Genomic DNA, 25,451 nt, shown 5'->3' with positions numbered 1-25,451 from the left:
CAGGTCTCACACATTGAATTTGGAAACAACTTCAGGAATTATGAACATGAGGGATGAATGCTACTTGTCTAAGTCAGGCAAGATGTGGGTGGGCTCTTTCTTAGCTAGCTTGCACAGCCAATTCCTGACACTATCCCTCAAATCCCACCTGCCACCCCAGGGCTGAGTTTTCAATAGGGCATGATAAGAGTTTTAACATAAAGTCTGGATGTCTCACAGTCAGAATATCATTAAAGTAGTCTCAGGTTTTAGGCAATGAGATCCTCAGCAAAGGACAGACAGAGGCTTTTGGGTGCCATATTCAGACCACCTTTAGTATGTGTCTATACACCTCAGGTCAAGAAACCAATGAGTGATTTGCATTATCCTGATCTCCAGGCCCTGAGCCATAAGTACTGTGAAGTGCCTACAGCACCCAAGTTAGGCATCCCAGTAGAAAGTTTGGAGATTATTTGGACTATATTCAAGTTCTGTAGCACTTGAAAATGGGGACCATGATTAAAAAAACTCATTTGTTTTTCAGAGTGAAGCAGGGAGGACTTGGCATTTCCCCTGATGTTATAATCTTCTTTCTCTACATTGGGATGTTCATGAGATAGAAAACCTTTCTAATTCTTTTTGTACATGATAAGAAACTCCCTCCAATGAAAAAGAATTAATCTTTCATCATAGCTCATTTACATCTGTCTCAGTACCAGCCCAGGAATGCTGGTCTAAACACAGACAATCTCAAAAAACAGACAGGTAGACAGGGGGAGTAGCATTGTGGACTTCATTTTAGACATCAAAGCAGTTCTTACCTGAGCAGTTCTATTTATGATGTTAGGTTTTCAGTGCACTTTCACAGAATGAGATAGACAATTAAACAGTGGAGGTTTTATGTCCATGAGTAAGTTAACATTTAATTTCTAAACTGATTTGTCTTAAATGTGTTCCTTAAGGTTCTGTTAATAGTCTTGGAGTACTGGAGTACTGTCACACCTTGGTAAGTGACATCTACCCTCAGGGACTCAAGGGAGGAGCCCATGGATTTTTTTCCTCCAATAACCTTTTTGTGCACTTCAGTTCCCACAGCAAAGCAGTGTTTATTCTGAGGTCTGTGTGGCAAAGAATGACATTAAGTCCCACATCTTCAGACCTTATTGGCCAGAGGACAAAACATCTGAATACTATAATGATAAGATGAAATATAGTATTTTTAATTTTTATTTAGTATTTATGAAACTTTTTCTTCATTAAACATTGAGGCTTGGTCTTGTGGAGTAACTCAGGGCTGGAGAGGTAAGGAGACTGGGCTTTCACAGTCTAGATATTGACAGTATAGGAAGATGAAGGAGGTAAGACATGATGGGGAGAGAGAGTTGCTGCTCATGGTAAGGATGTTGAGTACATATCTGGAGAACAGAGTTTTGCCAGAAGGTTTCCCAAGTGGTACCTTTTCCACCTGGGGAAACATAACTAGCCCCATTTGGGGCTAATTAGTCACTTTGTGAAGGAAAATAGGAACTATAAACTGATTTAAGAGTCCTGCCCTCTGTTGTTATAATGCTTATACAGCAATGACTTCAGACTCACTATGGGGAAAGGGGAAAAATGCTTGCAAGAAACACTTTTGCCTTTGTTTATCCTCAGCAGCCTCAAGAAATGGATCTGACCAGCCTGGGGCAGTATCCAGGCTGTCCTTTTCTTCCTTGATGCTCATTTCTGCCAAGACAAGTATTCTGCACCTCTCACGTCACTCAAACTCCTAAATGTCACAGAAGACATTTCTAAAGCACCAACTTCTGTGATTCCTGAAGAATTTTTTTTTCTTTTAATTTTTCTTTTTCAAGACACTGTGTCCATCTCTCAGAGTGTTGGAGATGAGTTGAGAGACATGGTTCCCTAAATGTTCTGGATGAGAAAGTAAATAAAAGAGAATACAGAATCATTCCTTAAGGTAATGTCCTTTAGGTAATCTCAGCGTCCAAAGAGATGAGTTCAGTCTTTTTGAGTATTGATATCATTAGCATCCCTCAAAGTCCTTCTGTTTGAAATTGTAGCACAGCTTTTAGAGGCACATGGGTTATTTTAAGGACAGAAAGGACCTTGGGGCAGATATATTGAGCCTTGTAAGTTGAACACAAGACTCACAATATGTCCCAGAATAATGGATACTGAAGGGAAGAGCAGAATGCTATGACTGACAGTGGCAAATAATAGAAATAATGGAAAAAAAAGCTGGGAATAATCCTATAGAGAAATTTCCTCAAACACTTTCCAAAGTGTCAGCAATTTGCACCTGAACCAGAGTGGCTACCTTTGTGTTCAGTAGATCTCGTTTTTTTTGTCTTCTATGAATTTCTCTAGCTGCTTGTTGTACCTAGGTTAGCTGTCTTGGAAGGTCTGTCACTCTTACATCTGGAGACTAACACTGCAGCTTCTGTCTTGCTGTACATTTTTACCTGCCAGGTGCTACTGGTAGGGCTGGTCTGGTATGCATGAAGCAACAGCCTTGGATATGAGGAATCACGGTAGTGGGAGAGGCTTTACTGCAGGGCTTTACTGTGGCTGGATATGTCACCTGGCAGCACCCTATACTCAGAAGAGGTTTGCTTTGCCAATGACACCTTGGATATGGGATATCTGGCCTGTGGGATGACTCTCTGGACACCAGCAACACAGCACCAGTTAGAGTGTTTCACATGGAGTTTGTTTATCACTCCTGTTTAGGCAGACAATATAAAGCTTCACAGAGGCATAAAATATCTGCAGTAGGTGACAACGGACTCTTGTCCTCCCTCCTTATCCTCTTGCTGCTAAGCCCATCTGTGCCCATACAGCTTCCAGGGCTGGTGTAATGTGAACCAGACAATAATTTGGAGTCTTATTGGAAAACAGACAAACAAACAAAACATGTGCCCCATGAGCCCTCTTCCAAAATCAGCACCAAAGCAAGAATGAAGAGTGAGGGACCTGGATGCAGATAAGGGTGCATGTGTGGAAGAAAACATTGTGGAATCACAAAGTTGTTTACTCAGTGTCTTTATGAATTTGAAAGACACTCCCTCCATACAATCCTGATCCTTCCTCACCTCCTCATCTTCACAAAAGCCTAACAGGAAGTTGGCATTGGCCCTAGTGATACACAGACCTATGCAGGGTGATAATTCCAAAGAAATGTGTTCACCTCTCTGAGGCATTTCTTACATCTAAGACTTGCTATGCTACAGCCAAGACAGCTGAGAAACTCCCAGTCCTTCTCCCAGCTGTCCACCACACTTTATATCCTGACTGTTCAAGTGCTTTGCTGGGAAACGGGGATCTTATCAATGTTAATAAATACCTAGAAAGTGAGTGTCAAAGGGACAGGGCCACACTCCTTTCAGTGGCACAAAAAACCAGGATTAGATGCAATGGGCACAGATTGGAACATAGGAAGTTCTATTTGAATATGAAGAAAAACTTTACTTTGAGGGTGACAGACCATTGGAGCAGGCTGCCCAAAGAGGTTATGGAGCCTCCTTCTCTGGAGAAATTCAAAACCTGCCTGGATGTTATCCTGTGCAACCTGCTTTAGGTGAACCTGATTTAGCAGGGAAGTTTGGACTAGATGATCTCCAGAGGTTTCTTCCAAGCCCTGCCATTCTGTGAGTTTGTGATTCTGCAATTCTGTGAAAGACAGAATCATAGGCAAGGCATCAAAGGCTATCAATAACTGGCAAATAGATGAATTAAAAGATGAAGTGTCAGCAGGAAGGCTCTGCACTGTTTCTTCCTCTTGCAAACCCAAATGAAAGGCAAAGATGCTTCCTAAAACAGCCTTTGAGAAGAAAGAGTTAACCTGGGAGGTAGAAAAAGCCACATGAGAGCTACACAGGTGCAGCAACAGTTTTTATTTGGTAAATATCATCTCCACAGCCCAGTAGGAGGCTCATGAAAGAAGATGCCTTTTCTGCAACTAGGGAGAGTGTGGTTAGGAGGACTTGCTGAGCTAATAGAGGCTGTTGAAGCTTCAGCTTCCGTTGGTGGTTAACCCTGTGACATCTCTGCACTGCTCTGAAAACAGCACCTGACTGCTACATGGCTTAATTGTGTGTGCTATAAACAGGTTTTTATCACATTCTCCTGCTGCTGAGTGTGCAACTGAAAGGCATTGCTGGATCGAGCAGGGGGGTAATTTGTACATAACAGGACAGGCATTTGCACCACTGCATGATACAGTGTTTGGGTTGGAACAGACACTCAGGGCTTCCCCTGCCCAGTGAGCAACTGCTGGAGCGGGTGCAGGGCAGAGAGCTGAGATGTGCTAGGGAAACGATCACCCTTGTGGTTAAAAGCTAAAGCTCAGCGACCTAGTTCCTAGCAAAAAAAAAAAAAATTAAAAAAAAAATTTTGTTTGTTTATTTTTTGCTTTGGTGCTTTAATCTCTTTCTTGTGGAAGGGTGTTTGGATCTAATGGTGAAGATGTGCAGCTGTTGGTCCACCTGAGACAATGGCTGGACCCTGCCTCTATGACAGAGATGCCTTGGTCTGCAACACCCATATTTCCTCCAAGCCACGGCTCTACAGGGAAATACAAATGGCAGAGCCAGATGGAGCCCTGAGCACTGAGCTGATTTATCTCTGAAGTAGGAGCTTTTTTGCATCACCAGCCCAGAGTCCTTTTGCATCCACAGGAGTGATTTTTGAACAGACAGAAATATGCTAGCAAAAACCACTCCACACCTCGTGTCCCTGCCATAAAGCTACCTCACAAGCTTAGGCTAATTTTTTTCCTGCTTTCTTCCAAAAGTAATTAATGTCAGAATTGGAGGAGGATGCTACATGGACCTGGGATCACCCTGCCTCTTAGTAATGCCCAAAAATTACCATCACACCCTCTCCTGAGCTGGAGATGGCTGCACTTTCTCATCTAGCTATGGAAAAGGTTTGTCATGTTCACTGTCCATAATACATGTCTATTTTCTCCAACCCTAAGCACTACTAAACTCTATTTCTGATGTGGAGGAAGAAGAGGGAAAATAATCTGTAATGACAATCAAGTTCAACATGTGAAATCTGTATTCCAGGGGCTTCTCCCTCTGCAAAAGCAGGCCTCTGTGAAGGTATTTTATTTTGGTTAAAATATGTATATTTTTTCTCTCAGAATTTTATTTTTCTGCAAAGTATCACACACACACACGGCTCCATAGACATGCTACAACTTTAATATTGCTTTGGTTCATGTTTCACTCACTCCACATCAGCAAAGCAGCATGTACAGAGTTGCAGTCCTCTTCCAGGCTTGTAAACAGCTCCCTGGAGGTCCTTCTTCATCTGAGCCAGCTTTACTCTGCAGACTCCCAACAAAATATGATGGGTTTTAAGACTCCTGCCATGGCAACACATCAGAAATTTTCTCCTTACTTCACTGAGGCAGGACTGGGCCAAGGCTTTCATATACTGCACTGCATCAAGGTTTATCCTACTTGACTTTCATTCCTCACACCTTCACCGCGATGCCTCCATCCATCATCTGTGATATCCTCTCCCCACCCCTTCTTCCTTTCTCTCTTGTTCTCTTCTCTTAGACAACCTCCTTTGCACAGGTGGTCTCATCACAATGCCGATTTCTTCAGGCATTAGTTTATGAATGGTACAGGCAGTGCTTTGGATATTTATCCCTTCGTGCCAACTTCCTGCTATGTGGAACACCTGCATTTAACAGCAGAGAAAGAAAACAACCACCACAGTAAACCTTGGGTAAAACTGGTTTCAATTAGGTGCCTTAATTGCAATGAAACTGAAAGGAAACAAAATGGGATCATTGCTTATAGGAGTTCTCTCCCACACTGCCCTTTTCATTACCTCCAACCTGGGTGAAGCATCATATCTATTCAAATCCCACCCAGGCTCTCAGCATCCCCATTAGTAGGCCTAATGCCCATTATCATTTAAATCCCTCATAGGATGAGGCAAAATCTCAGCCTCAGACTCTTGTGGCTGCAAGAGAGTTTCAAACACTTTGGGACAATTTCTTCCATACCCCAGGTTGGTGCTTCTCAACCACTTGCCTTCACAATGAACCCAGAAATTTGTTTGCAACTAAACAAAAGATCCATAGAGCACATCATTTCCCGTTTTTCTCCCTCACCAGTATTTCTCTGATTTTGAGATGTCAGCCATCATACAACCAACATAGCTGACTTCCTGACTGAGTGGAACTTAATAAGAGCCTGTGAATTTCTGCACATGTTTTTCTCTCCCCTCTGTTGCACATATTCTCCATGCAAGGACACTGAAAGGTGCAATTTTCCCATTTTTAACCCAGATCCTCTCAAGGTGAAGTTATTTTCATATTTCAGTCAACACAGTTTCATGTCTCTTGGCAGAGAGAGGCTTAGTGCTGTATGTGGTGTCGTGGCCACAGGTGTTATGGCTGCTGCAACACTAAGGAGGTGAGAGGAGATGGTTTGGACCTGTCACACCTACATTTTGTCATAAAAATCTTAATGGATCATTCCAGAAAGTCTCTGCAATCTTTTCAGTGGCTTTTACTAGATGTTTTGGACATTTTTGGCAGCAGCACAGGCCATTTGTGCCTTATTTCTACCTCTGGAGAACTGGAGGTGGGTTAGGTATGGTGCTTGCTCTCAGCTATGAGGATTTGCAGACACCAGTTTCCTCCATCGTTAAACTTGGGAATCAAAGGCATGGCACTGCAGCTGCGAGCTGGCAGTACAAGATGTTGGATTTCCCATTTTACCAGCAGGACATCCCAGTTATGACAGCCATGATGGCAGGGAGATCTACACCTATTCTTCCTAATTCTCGGCATAAATGTGATAAATGACTACTAGACCCAACTGGCAATGCGACCTCCCACCCTTGTCTCTGATGACTGTGGTAGTGGGAATGGCCCTTTTGTAGTTTAGGTGCTGCATATGTGCACTTAGGACCATGGGCTGAAGCTGTGTTCCCTATCCAGCAAACACAGAAGCCATTGGGTGGATTGCAACTCTCAGTTGTGTTTCTTCGTGCCTGTGCCACCAACAGTTAGAAAAAAGTGCTTTGTCCTTCCTGTGCCAGAGAACTTTGTTTTCAAAGATGCAAAGTGAGACTTGTGAGAGGTACCCAGGATGAGAGTGCCACCTTTCTTACAGCGAAGCCACCTGTCAAAACCTTCCTGCTCATGACACAGCCACTAAAGCAACACAGAGAAAAGTTGATGGAGTGCTTGCCTGGTTAGAAAAGTTTATCAGCCATTTTCCTGCAGTGCTGGGTGCTTGTGGTAAAACTGAAATCTTTCTCAGCACAGCTGAAGGACGTGGCTGTGGTTGCTCTGCAGTGAAAGAAGCAATTGGTGTGTTTTTGATCTGGGGGAGGTCCTGGTTTGCCTTTCACCACAGCTGACAGGCACAAGAGCCTTTCTATTGTGGCTGGGATGTCCTGAGCACCAGTGAGCAGCAAACCATTGCCAAGAGGCATGTACCTTCCCGGCTGCAACCTGCCCTGGTGATGAGGAACAGCATCTCAGTTCCTGGTGTGGTCAAAGCAGTTAACCTCGTTCACTATGTCAATTCAGACCTGTCCTTCACTTCTCACAGTTAATCTCCTTATTAATGTTAGCAAAGGTGGGACATATCACACTGGTTTTTCAGCAGAGACACACTGAGGAGTGGGAAGCCACCTTGGCAAAAAACTTGCATGATTTTTTATCATAGGGATGAGTCAGTTGGGTAGTGGACACAGAAAAGGAATCAAAATAGAATATTTCCCTCCTCCTTCTTGCAGAATTTTGTGGCATCTTTGACTTGCCCTTTCTCCTTGCTGTAAGCCTCAGTTTCCCCACCTGGAAAATGAGGAGAGATGCTTGCATTTGGGGTCAGGCTATAGGTGGCCATTCATTATGGTGGCTCACATTAAATTTAGACTTTGCATGTCATGGAAATGAAGGAGTAATGCAGACTATCCTCATCATGGAGTGAGTGGGCCTTAACACTCATGTTTTTCATACACCAAAACTAACAACATATTTCCAGTGTGCACAGCTCTCCTGAGAGGTCACATGGATAGGATTGGAAAGGAGTTTTTCAGGCTTCAAATTCAGTCCCTTGTGTCTGTCAGTCATCGTGTCTACTCCTTCCATTTAAAACTTTTTGGTTTTTTCACCAGTTTGCACTGCTCTTATCAAAAGCTGTTACAGACCCGAGGTGCATTAAAGGTTAGCCACCTTTTCCCACCATTACTCAGGAGTGGAATGACAGGAAAACAAACAAAGAAGGACTAAAAGCTGAATTTTCATGGAGCTTCTCAGGAGTAAGATGTTTTATATCTGGATAGAGGAGGTTGCACCATAAGAAACAGAAGAGCCCAACACTCAGAAAGCAAAACCAGAGCAGTCACATTGGCTACACTTCAGTGCACTGAAGGAATCACTTTGGGTTATGCAAAAATCCCAGCATGTTTTGTTACTTGAAAAATGCAGCTGGGTGTACATTGCCATTAGGCCACATAAAAACATCTGAGAATAAACTCCTTCCTACAGCCAGGCTTGCAATGTGAAGTCAAACCAGCTCTAAGGCTGGCTTCACTGTGGGCCCAAGCCTGATACGCACATCAGTGGCAGTTTAGCTCCCTTATTGTTCGGCCCTTTGCAGCCAAGTGTTTCCAGGGTGTGTTTGGAGGGAGGCTTAGTAAGGTGAATGAGCAAAGGTGTGAGGTGAATGTGCTCCAGCTAAAGACATTTATCATTGTGGGGATGCTCTCATTCAAGAATAAAGTTGCCTTACATTGCTGTGGCTTGATCCTCCTCTGAGAATTAAGCACTAAAGCTATTTTAATCTTAAATGAAAACATACCCATGTGCTTTAATTTATGAGCATTCACTTCACACCTGTAGTTAGCTGACTTGCCTTTGCTGTCCTGTATATCCCTATGTAGGAATATAGGGAGATGAGCTAGAATCTGAGTGATGCGGTGGCTGTTAGTTCTCTCTCTGAGGTTTCTGTGGTTTGGGTTTTAGTGCATTCCTTGTATTTTGAGTTAAGGCATTTTTTCTTAAGGTATTTTTTTTCCCTTTTTGGACTTTTCAAGACAGCCTTTTAGTTTTGCTGTATACGTATTTGATTAGAAGAATCTCAAATGGAAGAATTTTGCCCCAGAGAAACAAAAGCTTTTTGGCTCTCAGAAATGTTTTGAATCTTGCTGCGTTCTAAGACAACCAGAATGTGACTTACATTAGCTCTTCTTCTTCATAGAAGCTCATAACTGAGTGCTCGGCTAAACTACGTATGTTACCTGGTTCTCCTAATGCTCTGTCTGCTAACATTACAAGAAATGATTTTCTCTGCACTGATTCATTTCTGAAACAATTTCTGGAGAAGTTGCTTTCTTTGTTGGTTAGCCATTGAGTGTAGGGATTAGGCAGGTCAGACAAACATCTGAACTTTAGTAGTATAACAGTTGTACTGGGCTGTGGGCTTTTTTGGAAAAAAAAATTATTAATAATTAAAAAGAAAATAAAAGGGATCTTCACCAGAGTATGTGTAAAGGGAAAACAACGCCACCTATGCTGACATTGTTTTCATTGGCTGTTGATATTCCACTGTAGAGGTGACTACACAGGATGAAATAGGGTCAAGATTAGGACATGGTAATGCAGTAACAGCTTTCCTTTCTGGGAACTTCTCTGTTGAACTTCTAAGAGTATTCAAGAACTCTAATTACCTTGAATGTTAACGTCTGTGGTGAGAAGGACTTGGTCTCACTGCTTACAAACTACATTTATCAGAAGAAGATATTTATAACCTCAGCTTGTAGAATCATAGAATGGCTTATGTTGGAAGGGACTTTTAGAGGTCCAGTCCTGCTCTACTGAGCAGGGATATAGGTAACTAGATCAAGTTGCTCAGATTCCTATCCAAACTGACTTTGAATGTTTCCAGGGATGGGTCATCTACCCCTCTTTGGGCAAACTGGGCTAGTGTACCACCATCCTCATTGTAAAAGACTTCTTCTTTACATATAGTCTAAATTGCCCATCTTTTAGTTTAGAACCATCATCCCTTGCCCTGTTGCAACAGGTCCTGCTAGAAAGATTGCCATCATCTCTTTTATAAGTCCTCTTTAAACACTGAAAGGCCACAATAAGTTCTCCCTGGAGCCTTCTTTTATCCAGGCTGAACAACCCCAACTCTCTCAACCTTTCTTCATAGGAGAGGTGTTCCAGCCCTCTCATCATTCTTGTGGTCCTCCTTGGTACCCAGTTCAACAAGTTCATTGACCTTGTGCTGAGGACTCCAGAGTTGCACACAATATAGATTCAGTGGTACCTAGCAGGTAGGGTGTTGGTTTAGGACACCAGGAATGGGAACGACACATCCTTTCATCATTCTGTGCTTTGATTTTCCCAGCTGTGAAATAATAGTTATTCTCTTTGCTTTGAAACTGCTGCTGACACTTAAGGAACCTAAGGTCCTTCAGGAGTCATGATTTGAAATGGGCAGTAAATTTATATCCTGAATATGCCTTTCTCATGCTTTTGACTACATGGGGGACAAAAAGAGACTAAGTTTTCTATTTAAACTTGTGATTTGTTTAGTACTAGGACTGCTGGGGTTTGGGTTGAAAAATTAGATGTTATTATAATAGTGACAGTATTATTGCTATAAACTCAACATGATACTTTTTTCTCCCTATAAGCTAAGTGGATACCTCCTCCCATTTGTTATTATTATTTGCTAATTATTCATGTAGATAAAAGTGTTTCTTGCTTGATGGAAGTCAAAAAAGAAAAGTGGCTTAGGTTGGAGCTGCCTTTTACTCAGAATCCCTTTTATCCACTAAAAAGAAGGGAAAACAGCCAAAGTTCTTTACTCAGAGGATTACTTGTTTTGATTTTGATGTTGCTGGTTTTGATTACTTTGTAAAGTCTTTATGGCAAATATAAAATGCCCTCACCTACAACCTGACACCTGTAAGTTAGTACAGTCTGGTCAACTATGAGCTTTTTAAGTAGCCGACCTCTTTCCTTGCAATGCATGAGCTGTTGCCAGATTCTAAACACATGAGTAGTAAAGCCAGAAATAATGGGCTTCATCTGCCCTCAGAGGATGTGCACCCTTTCAATGATTCTTTTAAAAAGGGTTGTCATTTATTTCTAAATAATCAGAAAATTTTAATCATGTTGTTCATCTGCAATTCTCAAAAAAAATGTCCAAAAGACATCAGAAAAGCTTAATTTCCACATGAAAACATGTTCAATGACACACCAGAGAAGCAGAAAACCAAATCACTTTAAACCATTGTAAGATGAAAAAAACCACACTAACTTTGTTAAAAGGTGCCAAAGTACTATACAAGTGACCCTCAGTCTTTAGGATTGAAAGCTTCTCAGGCCTCAAGGCATTTACACACAGACTTCCCCTGACTTGAAATGTGGCACTTTCAAAGTAATAATTAATATTTAAAGTATATTCTAAAGTGATATGATGTTATTTTCAGGGCAATCTTCAGTATTGCAGGTGAATGAGAGCATGATGTTGTATGATTTTTCTGTTCTTCCTTGAGTCAAAATTCATTCACTTATTTAAATCACAGAGCTCAGCAGATCTGAAAACAATTAGCAAATAAATTACAATAAACTAGATTTGTTCCTTTTTCACAGAGGAGAAAGCTTGAGTCAAAGAGACATGAAGCAACCTGGCAAGTTTATGCAGTAGGCCTGTTGCAGAGGCAGGCAGAATTCAGCTCTTTGGGCTAGTCCTGGGTGTCATAGCATATTGTGCAATGCTACGTGCAGAATACACCTTCTCTCATTGTTATTGAGTAAATCCTGAGAAAATAATGAAATACATTAATCCAAACTAATTGTTCTCCTTATAGTTTTAAGAAATGTGGGACCTACTTTTGAGACGACCTCTTCACACTGTAATAAAGATGTTACAAAGATATTTAAAAGCATGAAAACTCTGGAGATTTAAAACATGTTCTAGACTTCTGAGTAGTGTGACTTTAAAGTATTTCCCTATGAACATGGGGCTGCAAATGAGCTGTCTTGTTTAGTCTGAGGCCAAGGTTTCATACAACTGTAGGACTTTCACTCCCTTGGAGATGGGATTCAGGTTGCCATCAGGCTGCAGGACACAGAATACAGTTGCTTTCAGCAACTCTAGTGATAAAATTTCCAGTGTGGAAAACAAACAAAATTCTTCAGCTCTGGACAAAGAAATCTGTTCATAAGAAAGCCCCTCACAACCTTCATCTTCATGCTTTGTCTTTGTGCCATCTCTGTCCTTGAAGGGGATGAATTCTGCTCCAGCTTGCAGATGTGTTTCATGGGGTTACGATGTGCTTAAAGGGAAGTGTATTTTTTCATGCCCTGGTGAATTTGGCCTCTGGGTAGCATATTCTTCCTTCTGTTATTGCATTACAAGCTCATGTGCTTTTTTTCTTTGGCAGGTGATGTCTTTTTGCTTGGTGAATGTAAAGCACTGGGTGTACTGTGGTTCTGGGGCTCATAGGCACTACCACATGCTGCATAATTAATATTATTAATGAATAATAGTAATATAAACAACAACATTAATAGTGGCTGAATACAAGTGAGCCCCATAACCTTGCCCTTGGGTGCCTGAGTTGGAAACACAAGCCAAGGCAACTCAAGAGGCATCAACAGCAAAGCTACTTACAGCAGCCCCAGCAGCTGGCTTCCACAATAAGCATTACAAATGTGGCTGGGAGCGGGAGGCACAGCACAGCAATTTCACATTGCTAGGCTTCACGTCCAGGGCAGTGTACCATCACCGATGGAGTCATTTCAGTCTTGACGAGAAAACCAGTGGGAATTACTGCTCCGGAACACTTTTCGATGAAGGGAGAGCAGCCCCAGAAGCAACTTCTGAGAGTGGCACTGGGGTGTAAAATGAATTGCAAACAACTATTGCTTTTATGTCTTGTGTACAAATGCTTGAGTGATGAGACTCAAGCTATTATGGATAGCTGCTTTATAGTGCCAGCCAGTTGGCTATCACTGGGATGATTAGCAGCTCTGCCTGCACCTCTCCATTCAAATGAAAGTGATCCACTTTGATTCTGACAGGTTCCTACTGACCCTTAATTTGTTGAGGGATAAATCCTGAAAAGGTGCTGAGCTTCTCCACCCTCCAGTAATGATTGTACTTCTCTGAAATCAGCATCCCCTTGAGAGATTATAACAAATAAATAATTGGAGTTTGTATTTCTTCCTCCACAGTTACTATTGGTAATCTGCCTTCATACCCAGACACCTCCTTGTGGTTTCAGAAGCCTATTTGATACCTGAAGAGTAGGAACCTGGTCTTCACAGGCATTTTTCAGAATGGTGTTCCCTGTGCATAAAAACGTTTTGATAGCATGCCCTGCCCTGGGCAAATCCTAACACGTAACACTGGTACCTTAGCTTGTATTTAAGTCCTCTGATAAATAAGAACAGACTGAAGCTTGCACTCAGAAACAAAAAAAAAAAAGGGGCTGCCTATGTTTCCCAATGACAGTGTTTCTCACAGTTTCCCTTTAGCCTGGCATTTATTGTCTCTCCCAGGAAGACCCTTGAGCAGTGGCAGCAAAAAATTTGTCAGAGTAAGCAAAATTGTATGGATAAAGGGCTTCAGCATGCCAAGCCAAATCCTGCCCACTTCCAGTCTAGTGTAAACTCAAAGAAACTCTCTTGACTTTGGTGGTGTTGCGGTGAATGCAGTACCCAACTCTGCAGGGCCCTTCCTGGTTGTTCCTGGAAGGGTCAGCCTCTGCTCTGAAATCCACCACACCCTTGTTCTTGCCAGCAACCAACTCTTAGGTCACAGCTGTTAACCTACTGTCAGTGCCTTTCAATTAGTTTTTTTGTCCTGGCTCCTCCTCTATGGAAGGTTTTCCTTAACTTAACTCTGCTGATGTTTAGAAATCTTCAAATTTCCAGCCTTACGGCCAGTTTGTTCTTGTGCCAACATTGTCCTTTTACTTAAATAGCTCATTTCCCTCCGTGGGGTTGGCCCACCTTCCCCTCCCTGCAATGTATTTATAGACAGCAATCATATCCCCACTAGCCAGTGCATGCTCAGCACCTTCCAGTATATGTCCCTGGCATTTGTCTTATAGACACAGCTCAAAGTGCTTCCTCTGTGTCTGAACACAAATAGAGTTCCCACCCTGTTCCAAACATGGTGCTTGCACAGGCTGGATTGGGTCCAAACAGCCTCAGGATTGCCTATATACTTAATTTAAATGGCAATAAAAATAAATCTCAACCCAAACAGTCCCATGGGATAGGCTCTTTGCAAAAAATGGAGATTCGTGCCCTTCTCCCAGTTCCCTCTGCCTGAGAAAAAAGGGCAACTCTAAGTTGCTGAGGCTGAATTCCCTTCTTGCCTTGCTGGTGCTCTCCCTCTGCCCTGTTTCTGGGGTCCCACTGGGGAGGAGAACCCCTGCAGTGGTGCTGATAGGACCAGAGTTGTCTGGCTGCCAGGGTGAATCAGAACAGCTCTGTCTCTAACATCCCGCTGCCTGTTAATTAATGCATTAATGAATTGCCTTCTAATTCCTATAATCATCCTTATTTTGGGGGGTGAACAGGCTTTCAAGGTTGCATAGCTTGCCCAAGGCCATGAAAGAAGTTAGTAGCCGAGCCAAGACAGAAACCTGGATGCCCTAACTTCTGGGCTGGGCTGTGTTCAGTAGGCAACAACGCTCCCTTCGTGGCTGGGCCAAATTGCTCTCCTTTTGGTAAAACATCCTACGCACCATTTCCTTTGCTCCAGCAAATGCTTGGTGCGACAAGGCACCTTTTTCTTTTTTTTTTTTGCCTTACAGCAATACTGCAGAAAAGCATGTAACAAACTGAGATTTGAAGCTGCCTTCAGCAGTTCCTAATCTCTGCAAACGTTATACTCTTTGTGGTAAGGAGCTTGGGAAGCTCTCCCTGCCTCCTTTGTGAAGGCAGATACGTGGAACTGGCAGGGTATTGTTTTCACTTCTGAGTCGAGCTCGCCTTCTGTACGCAGATAAAACTTCCTTCAAAGTCAGTAAGAGTTTTGCTGAAGTGCATAAGCCTGATTTGTTTTTAACTTATATGTTACTTCACTGACACAAACAAGTTCAAACTAGTGCTAATGTTATAGGCAGCCACTGCTGCTACTGCAGAGGGAGCTGGGTTGTGATCGGTTCTGATGATCAAATGTCTGCTTTTCTGTAATTCATATGAAATTGATCTTCTTCTTTTTTTCTCTTTTTTTTTCCTTATTTTTTTTTTCAGTTGTTCACTCCAATACATTTTTATCTGCACATCTAAGTTAACTATAACCTCCCAGAACTGCATGTGTTAACATGAGTTGGATTCTCTACAGTGTGTTTGATATTATCATTATTATTTATTATTATTTTACTATCTCTGCTATTCAGAGTTCATCACAGAGGTAATATCTGAAGACAAATTAGGCTGAATTTATACTAACCAAATTCATCCTAGAGCTACTCCAGTGTCTTTGAACTGGCTCATCTCGAGATGGTTTCATGGACTTTGTATGTAAAATGACAATTACCTTCTTTTCAATTTCCTGTGTAGTTGTTATTCAACAGCACAGCCTTTCTACTCACCAAACAGGAATCTAACTAAAAAAATATGCTTGCAGTTTATTATATGAACTTATTCTTCCAAAGCATTATTAATGAGGACTCTCAGTTTACACTGATGCTAATGGCTTTTGCCTGGGAAATTTTCACCAGAAAAAGAAACTTTTTGGAAAGAATCTGTGCATTTTTTTTTCTTTAAAAAAGTGGAAAAAAGTTGAGGGGCACCAGCATTGCTGAGGAGCTTGCCTGTTTTCTGCTTATGACTAAAGCTGAAGGTCATCTTAGCTTTATAGTAAAGGTCATAAAATACACCAAACATTGACCAGGTTCTTCTCTGTATTGCAGAAATGGGATTTCATATTACAAGGGTAAAAGCAGAACCATAAAGTCCCATCTCACAAATGCAGAGATTTTAAATGCTCCAAGATCTGCCCAGCCTACAGTTTCCTGCCCAGAAAAGTACTCGTCTGGGGCAATGGGCTCAAAGCTGCTCTTCTCAATGCTTATATAGTGCTTCCATAAGAGAAGGCCTGAGAAGGCTGCTGAAGATTTATGGAGAAGAGGTTGTGGAAGTCCTAAAGAAAGAGATCAGAGGAGGAGGCAGAAGGGAGGCTCCTGCCTGGTGGTATGAAGATTGCTGATTCAGGGCTGCAGCCCTTGCAGTAGTTAGTGTGCTCTGCGGTGCAAAGGCAGCCAAGCCACTTATGCAATATTAATATTAATAACTGCTTTGCACTTCTATAGTGCCTTTCATCCAAAGATTTCAAAGCGCTTTACAAACATTAATTAATTAAGGCCCATAACACCCTGTGAGGTAATGCAAGTAGATATTACAGCTCATGCAGAGGCCAGAATTGCCAGCATTACAGGTATAATCCTCTAGCAAGAGTTAACTTATTCTTGAGCAAGCTTTCTTATAGGCATAAACAGGCTTCCCTTTAACACCAAGTGTGTCTTTCTCTTTTTTTTTTTCCTTCCCCTTGATCTGTCAGTCTTCACACAAGCAAAACTCCCACTACGAGGCAGCCAAATGAGGTGAATGAGCAGTACTTCCATCTCCCTGCTTGCTGCTTCCTCTTTGATCATCTGATAAAATTGTAGGATATTGAGAGGCTGCAGATTTGTGTCACATATTAGTGTCCTGCTTCTGTGGGGTTTCCCTGTTCTAAATTTACTTTGCACCAGGGAGATTAAAAAAGGAAGTGATCTAAAATATGTTTTATGGCACCTGCTTATCAGATGACCTCCAAACAACCTGCAGACATTAGCTAATGCAGCTCTCAGCAGCTGGTCATAAATGTCATTAATGCCATTTTAGCCAGGGCTTTTTAAAACTGTCTCAGCTCCTGTATTTCAAGGCTGAGGTGGGAGCTGGTGGGGAAAAGGTAGGCCTGTTAACTCTACCTCCCTGCTCATTGCAACTACTCAGTTGACTTCAGTCTTGCACTTTTTCAGCTCATTGCTTGTGACCATCCAGTTTTCAGCCTGCCTTTCCCTCCATGGGAAGGTTCAGGTCATGGAGCTGTGGGGTGCTTTGCCATCCAGCCCTGTTCCCTCTGCATGGGGCCGGAGCTGAGTGAAGTTCATGTCTTGCACACTGAAGGGTCCTGTCCTGAAAAGCAACATTGAGTGAACACTGAGTCTTGGTTGACACCATTGGCCATGATGAGCCACGTCATGCAAATAAATGCAGTGGCCTGTGTCCCTTGGTGTGTCCTGGCAGGAACAGACCTAGCCAAGTTAAAACTGGGTGGCTGGAAAAAACACATTTGTGTTCATCTTCCAGTGCTCTCACATACATCATGGTCTGCCACACACAGAAAATTACTGCTTATTGTATAGGAAAGAAATACCATTTTTCTGCCATTAGGCCCTCTGCTACCCTTCTTTTCTTTCCCTTATGAGACTGAATGCTCTAAGAACCTGGGATGAAGCAGACCTCTCCTGCTCCAGCCTCTACAGGCAAAGAGAACACTATGTCTGTCCTGCTTAGCTGTTCTCATGGAAAGGAGCAAAGGGACCTTGGGGGGGAATTAATCCAGAGTACAACTTTTCCAGGATTTGCCCATTCAGTTGCATTCTGAAACTGCACAGACATTAGCTAATTAATGTGGCGAGTTTATTAAACCAATTAATTGCATTTCTTTCTGTGAGTGGGCTGGGCCTATCAGTCATCTTCATAGAGTGCAGTTTAGGGCGTTTAAAAAAATGTTCTCTTCATCAAATTAAACTTTATTAAATAATAACTCCTTCCAAATTCTAGGCTAGGAATGAACAACGTCACTCTAACCACAAGAGATATTTATTGCACATAAACTTCTTTTACTGCCCTGCCAGCTGTGATAAAACCAATTCAGATGCATATTCTCAGTATGGTAAGCACTTTCTCTCCTTTCATACTCTTGCATTAACCCAAAGACTCCATCCTTTTGTGCAGAACTCCCACTGAAATCAATGGGAATTTTGTGTATGGAAAAAATGCAAGGTTGGGAACTTATACATCTGCATGTTGGCCAGCAAAGACATTGTGATTGCCACAAGGGGCTTTTTGGCAGGCAACAGAATGTTTTGCATTTTTCAAAGACACTCAGAACTGAATAAACACTTAAAGGAAGAACAAAAAAAGAAAAAGAAAAAGAAAAAAAAAGAGAGATTTGTCTTTTGTCTGGTTTTGATTCTGCTTAATTCTTAAGTGAGTCTGAAAATACCTTTTTGTTTTAAAAGAACTTTATGATTTGTGTTTTTAAACCCTCTTTTTTTGTAAGGTTGAAAAATATCTTCTTTGATTTCACTGAACCTCTCAAAACTGTTATAAGGTGTCATTAGCAAGACTTCCCCCCCCCATATTTGTTAGACAGAGGATTTAAAAGGTACTGAAATAAAAAGATGTTTTTCCAAATAATTCAGTGCTTTGGTTTCAGATTTTAATATCAAAATTCCTGCTTTTTATGTCTAATTACCAAAAAAAAGGTTTTGGGAGCCTTGGTTTTGGCTAAAGGCATCCCAGGAAATTTCTATTTTAAGACATGTTGAGCACCATAAAACTTAAACCAGGTCTGCTTCTTGACACAGGTGTTTATAAAAGAAATCACTCAAAATTTATCACATTTTAGTAATTCCTATTCTGTGATTTTATCCTTGAAGATCTACTTGATATTGATTTCTGGCAGGAGAGATATGGATGTACTGGAACATGTCCAGAGAAGGGCCACAAAGCTGATCAGAGGTGTGGAGCACCTCTCCTATGAGGACAGGCTGAGGGAGTTAAGGTTGTTCAGCTTGGAGATGGGAAGGGCCCAGGGAGACCTTATTGTGGCCTTCCAGTATCTGAAGGGAGCATGCAAGAAAGCTGGTGAGGGACTTTTTAGTGTGTTAGGTTGTGACTAGGGGTAATGGATCCAAGCTAAAGGAGAGGAGATTTAGACTCGATGTTAGGAAGATCTTCACCATGAGGGTGATGAGACATTGAAACGAGTTGCCTAGGGAGGTGGTGAAAGCCCCATCCCTGGATGTTTTTAAGGCCAGGTTGGATATGGCTCTGAGCAATCTGATCTATCTGAAAGTGTCCCTATCCATGGCAGGGGGGTTTGGAACTAGATCCCTGAGGTCCTTTCCAACCCTGACAATTCTGTGATTCTGTGACAGATATCTAAGTGCCACTGCAAAGCCTACTTGCAAAGCCTAGATCTTTAGAGAACGAGTCTTATGAGGAGTGGCTGAGAGAGCTGGGGTTGTTTATCCTGGAGAAAAGGAGGCTCAGGTTAGATGTTATCACTCTCTACAAGTCCCTCAAAGGAGGCTATAGAGAGGTGGAAGCGGGTCTCTTCAATCAAGTAACAAATGATGGGACAAGAAGAAATGGCCTCAAGTTGCAACAAGGGAAGTTTAGGTTGGATATTAGGAAGAATTTCATTATTGAAAGGGTTAGCAGGCATTGGAGCAGCTTGGTTAGGGAGCTGGTGGAGTCCCCATCCCTGCAGGTATTTAAGAGTCATGTGGATGCAATGCTTAGGGGTATGATTTAGTCAAGGATTTGTCAATCTTAGGTTTAATGATCTTAAAGATCTTTTCTAATCTAGGCCTTTTGTGATTCTGTGGTCATAAGTCCCCACTCAGCTTCCACCCATCACATGATCTCTGGTGCTCAACCGGTGGAAGAACAGGTCCAAGTGGCCCTCCATCATCCCTTGAAGGGCATAATCTCACAGGAGGCTAAGGAGTGACATGCAATATCCTCTCCAGTAAAGGAAGGACAAAGCCTTTTACCAACCTTGTGGGCAGTTGCTCCAGCTACTTGGCAGCTATCTAGCACTGTACTCAACAACACATGAACCTACCTATTGAAAAAAAACCCAACCAAGTTTTGGCTTCTTGAAGCCTTTGAATCTGGGGGTAAGAAATTTGATGGGAAATTGTGTCTTTCCTTCCTTCTGCCATTTCTTTCCCAGGTTGCACTCCATGTTTCTCCAGGAAAGCTTAAAATTTTTCATCAAGCCTTTTTTTTTTTTGAAGATCTTGTTTTCAGATTTTCTCAAACAGTCAAAGCTGAGTAGCCCAATTCCAGGTTTTGGATTTCTTTCTCAGTCTCAAGCACCTATAAAGCAGGCATTAGGTTTAGCTCTTAGCTTTGTGACATTTGCAGAAATATTGGCCTTAGATGGAAGAGATCTGCCTGACTAACTCTAGGATGTTTATGTCAAAACCTGGCAGCGTGAGAATCTTGCTTCCCACTTCTTCAGCTCATTATTCCTCTTATTAATCAGAACCATAGAATTGTTTCAGTTGGAAAAGACCTCTAAGATCATTGAGTCCAACCAAATTAGATTAGGACAATTTATATCAAACATGATAAGAGTAAATTGGAGACTCTTGGAAGGACTCCAGCCAGTTAGAACAATAGTTAAAAATAAATTCATATCTAAATGAGAAAGAAACCTGAAGGACCACAGCAGGCCGCAAAACACTGTAAGAACTTGAAAATAAAGCTGTAGGGGGAAAAAAAAATCAATTGTATTGTGGCCAATATGAATCTCCCATCAATAAATACCATATCTTTCACTGATTGTGGTAATTGCCCCAGTGATTCCTCTTAAAGTGGTTCTTGAGTACTTAGAGGGCCCATTGATAGCATCTTATCAGGTCTTAGAGGTGTGAAAGCACAAATACAAAACTCCTGGTGTGAGAAAAAATGTAGTCTTTAGAATGTGCTGATTTGACAACAGGTTATTGTTTGTCACAGACATTGTTTTTTATCTGCTTAGTGGCTATTTCTTCCAGAGAGGACTCTTCAGTGTCTCTCTGATACTGTTGCTCAGCTCAACATGAGGTGGATTTTCCAGTAAAATAAAGTATTGATGTGTCAAATGGGTCCAGACTACAGTTGCTGCTGGAAATGGCCTTTTTCGAGTCATGATTTGGATGCTTCAGGGTGGCATGTGACTTTGCATGGGTTTCTGCCTGAGGGCTACTGCTTTCTTCAGCCTGAAAAGTGACAGGAAGGACTTCATGCTGCCATGAAACTGTTGTCATAAAAATAGTTTTCACGCCATAGGGAAGTGGGCTTGGTGTTGTTTTTTTCTTTTCTCTTAGGAAGTGTTTTGAGTCAGAACTAACATCCATGAAAGCTGGTTGATGACCTTAACTGACTCTTGGGAAGTAGGCACAATGTCACATTTGTTCTGTGCAAAATGGCATTCACAATCTCCATTTGTTATCAGACCCATCAACTCTCCTGCATGGAGTTTGACAATTATCCAGATAAATCTCTTCTCATGTTCTGTTTTGTAGCTAGGACCTATATATTTCACAAAATATGTAGGCCAGATCCTGCAGAAAATGTTTAAGTGGCCATCAGTGTGGAGTGGACTATTTGAGTCTAGAAATTTTACATGCTTTTCATGATTAAGGAATAATTTTGCATGCACATTTTACCAGTTGCTGGATGACCCTGCCTATTTTCTCATCATGCAGCTCAAAAGATTTTTAAACTGCCTGTGGTAGGAGGTGTTAGCCCAATACAAAAAAATTTCTTGGAGTCTATTCAAGTAACACCATACATAGGCAGGCAGCAGGAGAGATACACATAGGGATTTTCAGACAACCTCCTTTGACTGCAAGCATTGAGCATAATCTTGTGCCCATTACTTACACCTATAGGTGTTGCTTGTCTTGAAGCCTACACAGAGTTTGATACCCTTGTGTTCCCTCACCAGTGAGTGTTATATTTCACTTATTACCTGGATTTCCTTAGGTTTAGGTGGCATTTTCTAGATTTTACAGAAATGTTCCAGAAGTTGTCCCATCCAAGGTGGCATGTGCTATTTGAAATGAAACTAAAATACATCTCTTTGATATTACTTTTTGTTATGAACTTAGCCATCACATGTTGGAGCCTCAGTTTTGATTGAACAGGGCTTTCTTAGTTTTTGCGATTTTTTTTTAAGATCTCACTAAAGATTAAATATTCATTTCCCTGTAATTTATCATCAAGATCACACAACTCTGATTTACTGTTACAATCGGAAATTAACTTCAAAAGACAAGAAATGGAAAGCGGTGGCTTACTCTCCCATAGCACATTACGACAGTAAGAGAGAGTGATACAGTGATATCAGAAATGTACTTTTTCTTCAGATGAAGTAGAACTATATCAATTCATTTCATACCTACATATTTATTTGTATTTCAGGACACTGTTCTACCCTAAGCAAACATCTGGGACAAGTCACAAGATGGTAGATAAAAATAATGGACAGATAAGAAGTGTCACTTTTCTGCTACCTCAAATGCAAGACATTACACTCTATTATATATTTTTTAAGCTAAATTAAGCAAACTGTTGAGTGTTCTGGCTTGCATCTAGATGCTCATTTAAGCCCCTTCTTGATTACAAGCAGCAGTGGTCACACTGAACCTGGTTATATGCTATAAAAGAAGCATGTGTTGAATTGTCCAACTGGGTCTGTGCCAGGATGCAGAGAATTTTGAGGATCCAGGCCATCCCACAGTCATCTCTATGGTTTTTGAGTATCTGCCTTAAGTCATTAAATTTTTTTAAACAACATCTCTGTTGTGGTATGTTATCCCTTCTTCCTTCATAAAAACCTTTATTAAACTTTCAACTCTGTCCTTAAGGCCTGATCAAGACCAGGATAGGAGGCACTACGTTCATAGCAGTTCTTGGAGCTGCCTGAAGTTGCCCGCGTGGGTTGAGGTATCTTGCTGGAAGAGGCCCTACTCTTACTCTGATTGTTTTAGCTTTATGGACTTTTTTGAGCAGGTGACCTGGAAAAGAAAGCAGAGTGATTCATCACCTGAGAAAGTTTTTTCACTTGCAATAGGTCCTCACACAGCACCTTAAACAGGGTATTTAATGTTTATTTAATATAGGGCAATTAATGTCAATACTTTGGCACTTGTAACCAGAGTGGACCCCAAACTCAGACTGGTATGTGAAGAGTATTTAATGCCTTAGAAAAGTAGTCTTAAACCCCTACACTGAGCAATAAACGGTCAAAAAAGAAAATACAAGGTGGAAGTGCTGCAGAAAAGTGTGGCTGGGACAATAGGCCTCAGGCTTCTTCTGAGCAGGTCTTCAAAGGACTCAACAAAGCCAGTTTTGTTTTTCTCCCATCAAAAAATACAGTCACCAAAGGAAAATGAGAATCCTGCCACCATTTATGTTGTTGTCCGGTGGTTAAAACCACTTGCCCAAGAAAAGCAAGACAAGTTTTTGGTTTGCCTCTGCCTGGGAGATTCAAACCTACATTTCTCATTTGCTATGGGAGTACCCCAACCACAAGACCGCAGGTGACGCTGGATGGAGAAAGCATTTCTGCATTCTTTGGTCAAGCTGTGGAACTGCACAGGAAAGACAAATAGGTTCCCATGACCCTCTGTGAGGAGTAAAGGGAAGCCAGGATTTTGAGGCATTTCCCCTTTTCTCTCTAATATGATGTCTGTTTACCTAGTATGAGGTTTGGATTTGGGAAAGGGGAGTGGCAATTATGGGAATATGTCAGGCAGGCGTTTAATGAATAAGCAGTCTTCTGCAGATTTATGCACGCTACTCCTTCAGATTCTCAGTACATAGCTCTATAGTGCAAAATGTTCATGTGGCAAAAAAATAGAACCCAGGACATAAGACAATCCTCTTTTAATCGTTAGGAAATGGACTTATGCTCTGCTTGAAAGTGACTTCAGGGTACCATAGCTCTTTTTTTTTTCCTTTTGACTCATTGGTATAGCTTGAATGAGGAACCAACTACTTTACCCTCCTCTCCTTCCCCTACCCTGCATCTCACCCTCACCATATAACTCCAGGTTTCGGATGATTTAATGGGAAAGAGAAACTCTGAAACCCTGGGGCTGAGGAGGGCCCAGAGCCCACTGTCCACTTCCTGGATGAGCACTTTAATCCTGAGGTTATTACAAGAGTGGAGGGCACTGGAACTGCTGCATTTAAAAGAAAGCAACTATGACTGCATTCTTGAAGGATGTGATCCTGCAAGACAAAGGTAGGTGTGTTTCCAGCGTACATCCAGGATCGGGCCCCTCGGGGGACTCTGGTTCCACTATGCCTTGCTGTGCTCAGTTACAGTGGGGCTGCCCAAGCTAAGCTAAGGAGGAATTTCTAGGCTTGGATGGTGGAAAGAGGAGCTTGAGGATTGTGATATTTTTCAATGCTGAAATTCCCCAAAGTCTTTTCTGTCAGAAGTTATCAGCGAACACTAAGACCTTTCAGGAAGGGCACCCTTCCTGTTGATGGGGAGGTGAACACCACCAGTGATGTTTCAGTCCTACATAATAACAGAATTCCCCTCCAGGATATGCTCCTCTTCATAAACCATAGAGAGAAGCTACAGAGGTGCCTTAATGCAGGGTCCCAATCACGTAGAGCTGATCTCATGCTTATTTATGTAAAATGACATGTGGGCTTCAGCATATGTTTAAGCTTAAGCATATGCTTAAGTGATTTAAGACTTTAGACAAGACTTAGCTTTAAGACCAACACCAATCAGTTCAGCTCTCACTGCCAGCTCATTCCCTTTAGATTTCAATGCTGAGTGAGATTCCACTTAAAGAAGGGGCTGCCGCAGTATGTCAGGCAGGCTAAAGGCGGTTTACTTACAATTACCTCTCAGAGGACTGGTCATTACTTTTGTTTCTTTTCTCGCTGGTGCTCACTATGAAATAAAAACTATTCCCTGCATGTGCTGCAGCAACACGGGACATGAATCTGGAAAACAGGGCCATGTCTCCACTGAAATCCTAAGGGATGCTCTTTGCCTCATCTATAGCAATTTCCTCGTTTACAAGATGGAAGTAGCTTTCCTGTGACTGAAGGTGTCTTTTATACACTGTTTCTTTAAATTATTATTTGCAATCCCTCAGAGAGAAAGAGGCAAAGGAAACTGGGTGGGAATTAGTTGCTCCTTCACGTACATTGCACTAGTTACTGTGTGGGAGGATCATTATTTCTAATGATGATGGATGGTTCCTATATGAAAGGCTTTTTGCCTCTGTTGTTCCCCAGTTTGGAGCAAGAAAGGGTTACTACTTTAATGAGTGAAGCTGAAATACAATTTATTGAGAGGGATGAAAAAGAAGAGTCATAAAAGCTGAATCAAAACAAATGGAATGCTTTACCTGATCACTTTTATGGCGTTGCTGCTTTCATAATGCACACACACACACACATTGACATTGAGGTTTGACTTCAACTATTTTCTGCAATCTCTTTTTTTCCCCTGATATCTTCAGGGGGTAGTTTTCCCCAAATAAACATTTCCAATGCATATTTTTTACTCAAAACATAAAATGGGGGAAAATGTGACAACAAAAGCCTATACGCTGACAATGTTTCATTCTTTTTTAATAGCCTG

Source organism: Dryobates pubescens, chromosome Z, assembly GCF_014839835.1.
Source record: "Dryobates pubescens isolate bDryPub1 chromosome Z, bDryPub1.pri, whole genome shotgun sequence".
In the NCBI taxonomy this organism is placed as follows: domain Eukaryota; kingdom Metazoa; phylum Chordata; class Aves; order Piciformes; family Picidae; genus Dryobates; species Dryobates pubescens.
The sequence above is the reverse complement of the archived record's forward strand: the minus strand, read 5'-3'. Positions refer to the sequence as shown.